This window comes from Vulpes lagopus, chromosome 6 (assembly GCF_018345385.1).
Source record: "Vulpes lagopus strain Blue_001 chromosome 6, ASM1834538v1, whole genome shotgun sequence".
NCBI lineage: Eukaryota > Metazoa > Chordata > Mammalia > Carnivora > Canidae > Vulpes > Vulpes lagopus.
In genome coordinates, this window is record NC_054829.1 from 68,120,211 (window position 1) to 68,132,621 (window position 12,411).

Genomic DNA, 12,411 nt, shown 5'->3' on the forward strand with positions numbered 1-12,411 from the left:
ATGCCTCTGTAAAATTTCATGATATACACGTGCTCCTGTGCCTCCTATTTCCTCATTATTGCTAGAACATCCCTAAATGTTTTTAAGTCGAGAAATATAGTGGCACAAAGAATGTTTGAAAATATTACTATGTACATTAAGAGAAATGTCTTCACCCTGTGGCTCTGTAGTGATGTGGAAACAGATACCTAACAGCTGATAGAATTAGAATATAAAACATTAGGTTTTCTAGAGATGTTTGAGTTTTATTTGCAGCTAATTAACATGGAGTTTTCAGTGGGCATGACTCTTTTCTCAAATACAGCTCGTTTTATCACTTAATATTCACAATAAATATGCTACAGTATAGAAATAGACTCTCTGGAGAGCAGCAGGAAAATTAAACCACCAATCTAAGCGAGCCAGGTTTGCCGCAGAGCCCATACCCTTCAGCATCCAGGGTCCAGTAAGCATGGAGGCTGACATACTAAACCACAAGTAATAACACGGTCACTCCTGTGGAGCAAATAGGTCAGGACTGCTGGCTGGATCTTTGGAGACCAGCATACACCCTCATTCCAGGCACATAATCTCCCACGCTCTCCAATCTTGCCTCGGGTCCTAACACCTGTCTGCAGTCTCTGGGATTTTTCAATAACATTAACCTTTCTTCCTGCTTCTTTTCTTGCACATGAAGAGCTGCAGAGGCTCCATGTTGCCTTCTGCTTTCCAATCCCTTTCTGAGCAGGCTCTGTGTCATTGTAGGGCATTGGAGGACCGCTGTGGCAGGAAAGCAGATAGTTTTAATTAGGTGCAATGATTTTTAAAGTAAATTTTAGAGGGTTGGGGAAAGCCATAGCTGCAGAAGCACAGGCATTGTTTAGAGCAGAATCTATGGAATGGGTGTGGCTATTCACAGAGAAAAGAGGCCTTTTCTTCTCCCTCCTTCCCTCTTGAGGAGTAGGAGACTGACTACCTTCCTCATGGAAGAAATCCACACCTCCCCTAGCACACACAGGCAGGTACTTCTTTTCTCTTTTAAGTCAAACTGGAATAGAAACCCAGTTTGAGGGAAATTGCAGATGAAACAGATAGGCTCTGGAGTTTGCAATCAATTAGAATTTAAATATCTAACTTATTTATGCTTGCTTACTTGGTTTGTTTTCAGCACAACCTGAAAATTCTTAGATTGTGCCATTTGGTCTGCCTATGAGGTCATGTGAAATCATTTACAGCTTAATGAAGAGAAGCAATGCAAGGATATAAAAGAAGTTCTCAGTCGATGGATATGCTACTTTATGCAATAAATGTGGGAAGAATTTCTTTTTTTCTCCAAAGATTACCTTTAAGGAAGGTCACTTAACCCTCATATTTGCAAACTTGGATCTATGTTTACCACATATGAAGAAAATCGAATAAATGGAATCAATCTGAACAGCAAGATTCTCCATCTAAGTAGTTTTATTAATGAAATCACTGCTTGTCTTTAGCCATAAAACAACCTGGACTATTTGGAACAGACATCTCATTCATCCTTATGGCTTTATTACTATTTCTTGCATTCCAGCCATGATGATAATAACCCTGATGAAGTAGGCCCAAAAGTCAAGTTGCATTCTAGGGACAAAAATTTAAGTTGGAAATACATACTTCATCAAAATCCTCTTTTGTTTGTTTATGCAGGAGGAGGTAGGAGGTGAACTGCCAGGAATGTTAACTGAGTGGATCATGGCTTTCTGTACTTGAATATATCTTCTTGTCACCTCAAGTCTGCTCGCACTAATATTCTGTGTTTGAAAGAAATTAGGTCTACAGGGAAATCAAGCTTCTAGACCTCACAGATATGAAATATTCAATACTCTGCTTTTCCCCATATTCCCTATACATTTCTCTGAGAACTTGTGAGATGAGTTTTAAAATTACTGACAATGTTTGGATTATTATTATTATTGTTGCTATTGTTATTAGGATCCAGGAGCCATACAATAAGCTAGAAATAATTGGAAGAAGAAAGAGTAATATTGGTAATTGTTGTACTTGGCTGCCAATAAATGACAGTGTGTTTAAGAACTATTTGAAAAAAATACAAAAGAGTTAGGCAAATATCAAAATAGAAGCTTTATTGATGATAGAGTTGAATTAGAAAAGGTAGATTGAAAATATATCCATAATAGGATTTCTTCATATATTTCTCTCAGAATTAAATAATTCTCCAAGGCACAGTCAGAACCACAATCCTTACTATCCCTATCCCCATTGTGCTCCCCAGTGCTGGAAATTCTAATAATACAGTAATAGGGATTACCCTATATGAGAGTCTAAAGCCAAGGCCACATGTTTGCAGACTCTTTTTCTAATCTCACCAGTCAGATAAGCAATGTCTTTTCCTTTGGGAGGAGTAAGTAAACTCGACGGACGGATGCATGGGAATTACTCTCTTAATAGTTCCAGGAACAGGAAATGTTTCATTGGCCTGCTTGGGCCAATGCCAAAAAAGAATGAAAATGATTCCTTTAACAATAAGCCTCAATGAACCTATATGAATTTTATGGAGGGACTAGAAGTATTCCAGAGGTAGCGATATTTTAAGACTTGATTTAAAGCTAAATTATGAGCCTTCCACCAAAGGTAAAGAATCTTCTATACTAACCACTACAATGAAGGCACCTAAAAGAAACAAACAAGCAAAATATTGAGTTCTAGACCAGTAAACAATCTTACTCTTTTTACTTTTCATTGAGCTTTGTAACCTAGAAGGAAACCTCAATTTTCTACTTTGCTGTATTTCTTGGGCCTGAAGCCAGTCCTAAGAAGTATTTTTTTTTTTAATTTCTTTCCTGTTTCTATTCATACTCCATCCCAGAACCCCACTTCATTTTTATTTATTTACTTATTTTATTTAAATTCAATTAGCCAACATATAGTATATACTTAGTTTCAGTTGTAGTGTTCAATAATTTATCAGTTGCATATAACACCCAGTGCTCAGCCCATCCCCTGCCCTCCTTAATGCCCAACACCCAATGACCCCATCCCCCCATCTACTTCCCCTCCCACAACCCTCAGTTTGTTTCCCATAGTTAAGAGTCTCTCATGGTTTTCCTCCCTCTCTGATGACTTCCTATTCAGTTTTCCCTCCCTTACCTGCACTGTTTCTTATATTCCACATATGAGTAAAATCATATAGTAATTGTCCTTCTCTGATTGACTTATTTAACTTAGTTCCCTCCAGTTCTATCCACGTTGATGTAAATAGTAAGTATTCACCTTCTCTGATGGCTTAGTAATATTCCGTTGCATGTGTGTGTCTGTGTGTGTGTGTGTCACATATTCATTATCAATTCATCTGTAGACAGACATCTTGGCTCTTAACATAGTATGGCTATTGTAGACATTGCTACTATGAACATTGGGGTGCAGGTCCCCCTTCGGATCACTATATTTATATCTTTGGGATAAATATCGAGTGGTTCAATTGCTGGGTCTAAGGGTTGCATATTTTTAACTTCTTGAGGAACCTCCATACTGTTTTCCAGAATGGCTGTCTCAGCTTGCAACCCCACCAACAATGTATGAGGGTTCCCCTTTCTCTGTCCCCTTGTCAACATTCGTTGTTTCCTGTCTTGTTAACGTTAGCCATTCTGACTGGCGGTATATTGTCCTGATGGCAAATGGTGTGGAACATTTTTTCATGTGTCTGTTGGCCATTTGTATGTCCTCTTTGGAGAAATGTCTGTTCATGTCTTCTGCCCATTTCTTGACTGGATTATTTGTTTTTTGGGTGTTGAGTTTGATAAGCTCTTCAATGTTAACTCTATCTGACAGGTCATTTATGAATATCTTCTTCCATTCTTTAGGTTGCCTTTTAGTTTTGTTGACTATTTCTTTGCTGTGCAGAAGCTTTTTATCTTAATGAAGTCCTAATAGTTTATTTTTGCTTTTGTTTCCCTTGTCTTTGGAGACTGTCTAGCAAGAAGTTGCTGTGGCCGAGGTCAAAGAGATTGCTGCCTGTGTTCTCTAGGATTTTAATGGATTTCTGTCTCACATTTAGGTTTTTCATCCATTTTGAGTTTATCTTTGTGTATGACATAAGAAAATGGTCCAGTTTCATTTTTCTGCATGTGGCTGTCTAATTTTCCCAGCACCATTTATTGAAGAGACTGTCTTTTTCTGAACTCCACTTTAAAGAGCTAGATACTCTCCAAGCAAAAGATAGTCTTCTGCCACTGATTTTCTCAAATTTTATCTACTTCAGTCAAAACCTCAGAGGTCAGATGCCTTCAGGTTCTCCAGATTTTCTAGTTTATAATCCTCACACTATAAGCACAAAAGACCCAATTTTGAATTCTGTGATATCTCCATGAAAGGACTACATGTTCTTTCATGTGATTCAGCATCAGCAAATACATTCCTTATGTTGTCACAGCTGATTTCTTTGCTTCATGCAGACATCATTGATTAGACATGTTGTGGCAGGTGTGGCTAGCTGATCACAAAATTATTTCCCTTTCTTTCTTGGACTCAGCTAGATCACATTCCCTAGATTTCTTTGCACTTGGTTATGCCATATGGCTAAAGTCTAGAACTAATGGAATGTACAGGGAGATGATGTATTTTGCTTCCATTCCTACCACAACAAAACCATCTATGTATGATCCTCTATATTTTTTCTCTTTCTAGAATGAGGGTTATACATAGGGAAGTGGAGATGAATGAACCTCCAACCATCTAGGTCTTTCAGTGACTTTATGGAGCAGAGAGAGTCCTTTCCTCCTCATCTCATTAAGCAGAAACACCCATTTTTAAGACTTGACAATGACAATAAACAAACTTCAATTGTGTCAGGCCACTGAAAATTTGAAGTGTATCTGTAATAGCAGATAACATTGTCTTAATTAGAACTCATGAGTATGAGTATTAGTTTTATTTCTTAATGAGTCCCAAGTCTATTTTTGCCCTAAATTCCAGGCAACTCCCTCCATTATAGTTGGCAACTGCTTCCCATAAACCTACTTGCCATTCCCACTACAAGGATGTTGCTGGCATCATCCGTCCCTCAGACTGGCTATTGTTCTGATTTTCTCTCCCCATTACTTGCTTCCCAATTTTAGTAAGCTTCTTCATTTCAAAATTGTTCAGTTTGCTGTAATAAATATTTAAGAACATGACCTATGAGCAAGTTACTCATTATGTTGACTAAGAATATGATCAGTTACTTACCTATCTGTCGTCTTCTATGTAACTATTTTTGGCATGCTTTCTAGGTCTCCTCTTTGTGACAAAAGAAATGAGTTTGATCAGGTTGCAAGGCAAGTAATATTTATCAGATAACGGTCTTTTGCTTGGTGATGTGGCATATTCTAAAGTATAAGAAAGGAGCTTTGAGTCAAGAAATTTAGAATTTTTTATGATAAAAATTGTTCACATATTACTATCAAGAACTATATAAAATAAATCGAAATAATTTTTTCTTGCTTAGCTGCCAGATACTGAGTTAATCCTCTCTGGATTACCATCTTAATCCTCACAAAAAAAGCTTAGCAAAAGATGAACCAAACCTCAGAAAAGTTAATCATTTATGTTCTCACATAGCTAGTGAGTAGTGGAGCAGGACATGAGCTCAAGGATCTGATTGTAGAGAATGTATTCTTATCCACTACACTATATTGCATCGCTCACAGTGACAATTTTAGCTATTAATTTAAATAAAATTACTTTGAAACTATTGATCTAAGCCTTTAATAGCCATTATCCTATTTAACTGTCACAACTGCATGAGGTGGGCATCATTATTTATTGTCATTTTACAAGGGAAATTGAGTCACAGACAGATCTTGTACAAAGACACATGGCGATAAATTTTGGTAGTAGCATTTGAAAATAGGCTGATTTAAGAAATTTCTTTCCCAACCTTTTGAAAAAATTTTAAGTCTACAAAAAGGTACCATGAAAAATCCAATAATCACCCATATACCCATTACGTAAATTCACTAACTATAGTATTTTCCACATTTGTTGAGCCCATACTGCTAAACAGTATGATTATGCAGCTAAATTATTGGTCAGATTAAATGCCATTGATTTTATTTAATTTTATAGAAAATCAAATGAATAAGTAAGGGAGGCTTTATAGACGTGTGTCTTGAACTAGTACCTGAAAATTGTAGATAAATAGAAAAAGGAAGGTATATTGAAATAGAGACATTCAGCACAGTGGGTTGATGATGCAGACATATGTGGAGGGAAGATTTGAATTTAAGAGCATTTGGAAAACTAATTTGGGACCAAATTAAGAATATCCAAAAGCCAAAAGTGGGGGGTTCAGACTGATTATTATAGAAAAAAGGGAAACTTGGCAGTTTTTTTTTTTCATTAGGGGGAATAACAGCCAAGTATTGGCATTTATAAATAATTAACTTCTCATTGCTTTTTAAGAGCTTCCATTGAAGGGCACCTGGGTGGTTCGTGCAGTTAAGCATCTGACTCTTGATTTTTTTGGCTCAGGTTATGATCTCAGGGTCGTGAGATCAAGCCCTGAGTCATGCTCCATGCCCAGAAGGATTCTCTCTCTCCCTTTCCCTCTACCCCTCCCTTCATCTCTCCTTCTCTAAAACAAAACAAACAAACAAAAAAACCCAAAACAAAACAAAACAAGCAAAAAACAAAAACAAAACAAAACAAAAAAATACCTTCTATGGAATACCATGACTCTGAGGAAGCACAACACTCTTCTCATTCAATTTCAAGAACTTGGGACTGAGATAATGCTTTTGAAAATCAATACAAATCAAAACTGCAACGAGATACCACCTTACACCAGTCAGAATGGCTAAAATTAGCAGGTCAGGAAACAATAGATGTTGACAAGGATGCAGAGAAAGGGAAACTCTCTTATCTGCTGGTAGGGTTGCAAACTGTGATAGCCACTCTGGAAAAGAGTATGGTAGTTCTTCAAAAACTTAAAAGTAGAGCTATCTTATGAGCCAGCAATTGAACTACCAGGTAACTAGCCAAAGTGATACAGTGATCACTTTGGATACAAATACTGATCCAAAGGAGTGTCTGCACTCCAATGTCTAGAGCAGCAATATCCACAATAGCCATAATATAGAAAGAGTCAAGATACCCATTGACAGATGAATGGATAAAGAAAATGTGGTATACATATACAATGGAATATTACTTAGCCATCAAAAATGAAATCTTACCATTTGCAACGATGTGGATAGAACTAGAGGGTATTATGCCAAATGAAGTAAGTCAATCAAAGAAAGACAATTATTATATGATTTAACTCATGTGAAATTTAAGAAACAAGACAAAGGATCATAGGGGAAGAGAAGGTAAAATAAAAAAGATGAAAGAGAGGGAGGCAAACCATAAGAAACTAAACTATAGGAAACAAATTAAGGGTTGCTGGAGGGTAAGTGGGTGGTAGGATGGGGTAACTATGTGATAGGCATTAAGGGGGGCATGTGATGTAATGAGCACTGGGTGATATATGCAACTGACGAATCTTTAAACTCTATCTCTGAAACTAATAATATATGTTAATTGAATTATATTTAAAACATTTAAAAAAGGAAAATCAATAACCTGAATAATCCTTGCAATGACATTGCATTGAGCAGCCCTTGGAAGAAATAGCAAAATTGTAAAAGAAGGAGAATTTTTTTCATGATTTATTATCCCATTGTAAATACTCCTCTTCCTTCCTTCCTTCCTTCCTTCCTTCCTTCCTTCCTTCCTTCCTCCCTCCCTCCCTCCCTCCCTTCCTTCTTTCTTTCTTTTTTTCTTTCTTTCTTTCCTTTCTTTCTTTTCTTTTCTTTTCTTTTCTTTTCTTTTCTTTTCTTTTCTTTTCTTTTCTTTTCTTTTCTTTTCTTTCTTTCTTTCTTTCTTTCTTTCTTTCTTTCTTTCTTTCTTTCTTTCTTCTTTCTTTCTTTCTTTCTTTCTTTCTTTCTTTCTTCTTTCTTTCTTTCTTTCTTTCCTTTCCTCTCTTTCTTTTTTGAATGCCAGATGGTAGTTTTATGGTTTTGTTAATACAAATACGATGGGCACATAAGCTGTCTGTTTACTCATTTTATTTGCTGCACAGCCTAGCATTGACTGATGATTCTGATGGCCAGCTATGCTGCTCTTTTCACAATGGCTTTGTGGTTCTTAGAGGAAACATTGTGAGCAATCTCTGCACAGTATGATTTGTTGCTGATCAGCAACTTCAAGCTCCTTGATGTTGTGGACCAGGAACTTCCAGAAGCCACTGGGCAGCATGGGCTTTGTTTTCTTGTTGCTACCATAACCAGTGTTGGGCATCAAGATCTGGCCCTTAAATCTTCTGTGTACCTTATTGCCAATGCCTTTGGGTTTCCACCAGTTGTGCTTAATTTTGATCTATCAGTCCCCTGGTGCTGGATGAACTTCTTGGTCCTCCTTCTAACAATCTTGGGCTTTACCAGAGGTCTGAGGGTGGCCATGATTCTGTGCAGGAGATGACTGCCACCCCTAGATGTTGCACTGAGTAAGAATAACACCATTTCTTTGTTTTCCTTAATCTAGGACAAGGAAAAGATATCACCTTCTTTTTTGATTGCTGTCATTGAGGCTGTAGATATACTGCAGAACTGTATTTTATGTTCCAGAATATTCCCTTTCCCCCAAATCAAAAATTTACCTGACCTATACCTTGTTTTCTTGGATCCCTCTTAAGTCTTATTACCTAACTAGCTAACCTAAAGAATTTAGGTGCTAGCATATAAAAATATAATATATTCCTCTTAACTGATGTATAGGGGTAAAGAGATTTAAGAAATGGTAAACAAGCTTAAGATTGAACCATTCAAATGTTACCACATAGGAGACCAAAGATTAGATCTATGCTTGTGTTCATTCTTGAACATGGCCACTGGTTTCAATAAATGGAGAAGCAAAAAGTGAGATACAACACTGAATCATTGAAGTTTTAGAAGCATGGATTCAGGAGGCATGGCTTTATGGTCACTGAGCAGAGGGGTTGTAAAGAAAGGCTCTTTACCACCTATATCTGAGAGTCATATTGCTTGTACTTCCCATGCTTGATGGGAAGAACTGAGATGAATACTGCACAACGAATATGCTGGCCATGTGTGTGATATGCTACTAACATTTCAAACATGATGCAAATACATGACATGCCTGTCATCCTAACCTTGTAAATCCTTCTGAATCCCAGTGTGGTGAGTTGTAAGCAGTGATGTTTCCAAGTCAGTAGTACTCTCTGCTATTTCAAGGTCAGAAAACCTTGAAGTAAACAATAACCACAATAAGCACCAATGTTTATTTGTTAGTGTTAGGTTACACCAATTTCATGCAAAGATCTAAATGGTAATGCTTTCCCTACACTATCCTTCACCAAAACAGAGCCCACCGTAATTGAATTTCTGTAGTTACATTGTGAGATTTAAAAAAAAAAAAGTTCTTTTTTTTTTTTTTTTCAAAAATTAACCCAAGGCAAGGTGAATAATTTTGGCTTTTATGACTGCAAATTTTTCCTATTACTAGAAAGTGATGGCATTTAGGAAGCCTTAATATTGAATCAAAAAGACCAAGAAATGAATAATATAGAATGATTTCAATGATGATGGATTTCAATCAATTGCCAATCAATTGAGGTTGAAGAAATCACATGAAAGTATAGTGGTACTACATAATTATGTTGTCCTCTTTCCACAGTCTCTTAACTTTGTACTTTTTACTGAATTACCGCAAATCATTCTTTTTTTATTTTTTTATTATTTTTATTATTTTTAATTTTTTTTATTAATTTATTTATGATAGTCACACAGAGAGAGAGAGAGGCAGAGAGATAGGCAGAGGGAGAAGCAGGCTCCATGCACCGGGAGCCCGACGTGGGACTCGATCCCCTGTCTCCAGGATTACGCCCTGGGCCAAAGGCAGGCGCCAAACCGCTGCGCCACCCAGGGATCCCCCATTCTTTTTTTTTAAGATTTAATTTTTTTTATTTGAGAGAGAGAGAGAGAAAGATCATGAGCAAGGGGAGAAGCAAAGGGAGAGGGGAAAAGGAGAAGTCTTCCCCTTGAGTGCAGAGCCTGACATGGGGCTCCATTCTAGGACCCTGGGATCATGGCCTGAGCCAAAATCAGACCCTGAGCCACCCAGGTGCCCCCATAAATGGTCTTTTTAGGCCAGTGATTCAATGGTTATTGAGAAATTTGCTTTTGTACTAGATTTTTAAGAATAAAATAGTCCTAAATATCAATGAGCAAGAATTATTGTTCTAATTTTATCTGTGAAATAGAATCTATAGCTAGATAGGTAATAATGGAGAAAACAATGCTTCTTAGTAAACTTTATTTTTTAGATCAGATTTAGGTTCACAGCCAAATGGAATAAAAAGTACAGATAATTTCCATATACCCCTATCCCCCACCCCCCACATACACAACCTTCCCACCACCAACATCCTCCACCAGAATGGTACATTTATAACAGTTGATGCACTTACACTGACATATAATTATCACACAAAGTCTATAGTTTCCAATAGGGCTCCTTCTTGGTGTACAGTCTATAGGTTTTAACAAATGTATAATGATATATATCTACTTTTGTAATATCATGCAGAATAGTTTTCCTTCCCTAAAAATCCCCTGTGTTTGCCTATTCATGCCTTACTTCCTCCTAACACATGGCAACCACTAATATTATTACTTTCTCTGTAGTATTGCCTTTTCCAGAAAGAAGATCGTACAGTTGGAATCTTGTAGTATGTTACCTTTTGAGATTGGCTTCTTTTACTTGGTAATATGTGTCTACGTTTCCTCTATGTCTTCAAGGCTGGATACCTCATTTCTTTTTAGTGCTAAATAATATTCTATTTCGGGATGTACCACAGTTTATTTAGCCACTTATCTATTAATGGACATCTTGGTTGCTTCCAAGTTTGAACACTTATAAATAAAGTTGCTATAAATAACCTTGCATAGGTTTTTTGTGGGAACATGAGTTTTCAGTTTATTTGGGTAAATATGAAGGAGTTATGATGGCTGGATTATATAATAAGTGTATATTTTATTTTTGTAAGAAACTGTCAAACTGTCTTCCAGAGTAGATATACCATGTTGCATTTCCATCAGCAATTAATGGGAGTTCATTTGGGAGAAGGCTTACAGCAGGTAGGAAGAGTGACTTCTCTTATAAGCATGTAGGATAAAGAACTAATCACATTTGGCTCAGTCCCAACTGGGATCTTTCTTTGTTTCAAATATCCTATTCTTAGAATATAGGTCTTCTCTATTCTCAGGCTGCTGGAAAGTAGACCTATGATTGTCCAGTATAGTCTTTGATTGAATAGTTCAGTTTGTCTATTGTAGTAGAGTGACTTCAAGACAGTTTGTTTATAATCCTAAAGCTAAATTTTCTATTTGTCTGTCTTATTATTATTGTTATTTTGTTTCAAATTCAGGCAGGCAAATAAAATCAGTGTTACATATTTCCTTTCCCAATACCAGCAGTAGTATTTTTTAACTGGAAAAAATAATACATGATATGATTTAAAAAATGAAATATAAAAGGTTGTACATTGAAGAGTTAGTATACTTCCCCTTTTGGGTTCTAATTAGACTTCCTCAAGTCAAAAACTATTTAACTGGTTTTTTTTTTTAAGAAATATTCTATGGAGATAATTTTGTGTGTGCATATTCTCAATAAATTGTTTCTTAATCCTGTTTCTCTCACTTACACATGTATCTTAGTGATTATCAACAGAATACATTTGAGGTCTATTTCATTCTTTTTAATGGCAGAAATATATTCCATATTACAGCTGTGCTAATGTATTTAAACAGTATCCTATTAATTGATATATAGGTTGTGTCCATTCTTTTGTTACTGAAAAATTGCTTCATTAATACCCTTTGGACCAGTGAGTACATTTATAGACTAGATTCCTAGAAGAGGATATGTTATATCAAAGGGTATATGTAATTAAAATTTGATACATATAATTATTGTCAAATTTCTTTCTAAAGAGATTGCACCTACTAGTAGCATTCGACAGTGCCTGTTTCTTTATACTCTTATCAATACTGCTATAACATCAAGTATTTTGATCTTAAAATTTTTGGTTTTTAAAAATGGTAGTAGATGTGCCATCAGAGAACAAAGTGATGGTTCCCAGAGGGGAGAGGGTAGGGAATGGACAAAATGGGTGAGAGGAGAGGGAGGCACAGGTTTCCAGTTATGGAATGAAGAAGTCATGGAAATAAAAATGCAGCATAGGAAATGCTCAATGGTATTGTGATAGCATTGTATGGTAACAGGTAGGAGGTACACTTGTGGTGAGCATAGCATAATGTATAGACTTGCTGAATAGCTATGTTGTACACCCAAAGTTGTAACATTGTGTGTCTATACTTCAATAACATTAATAGTAAT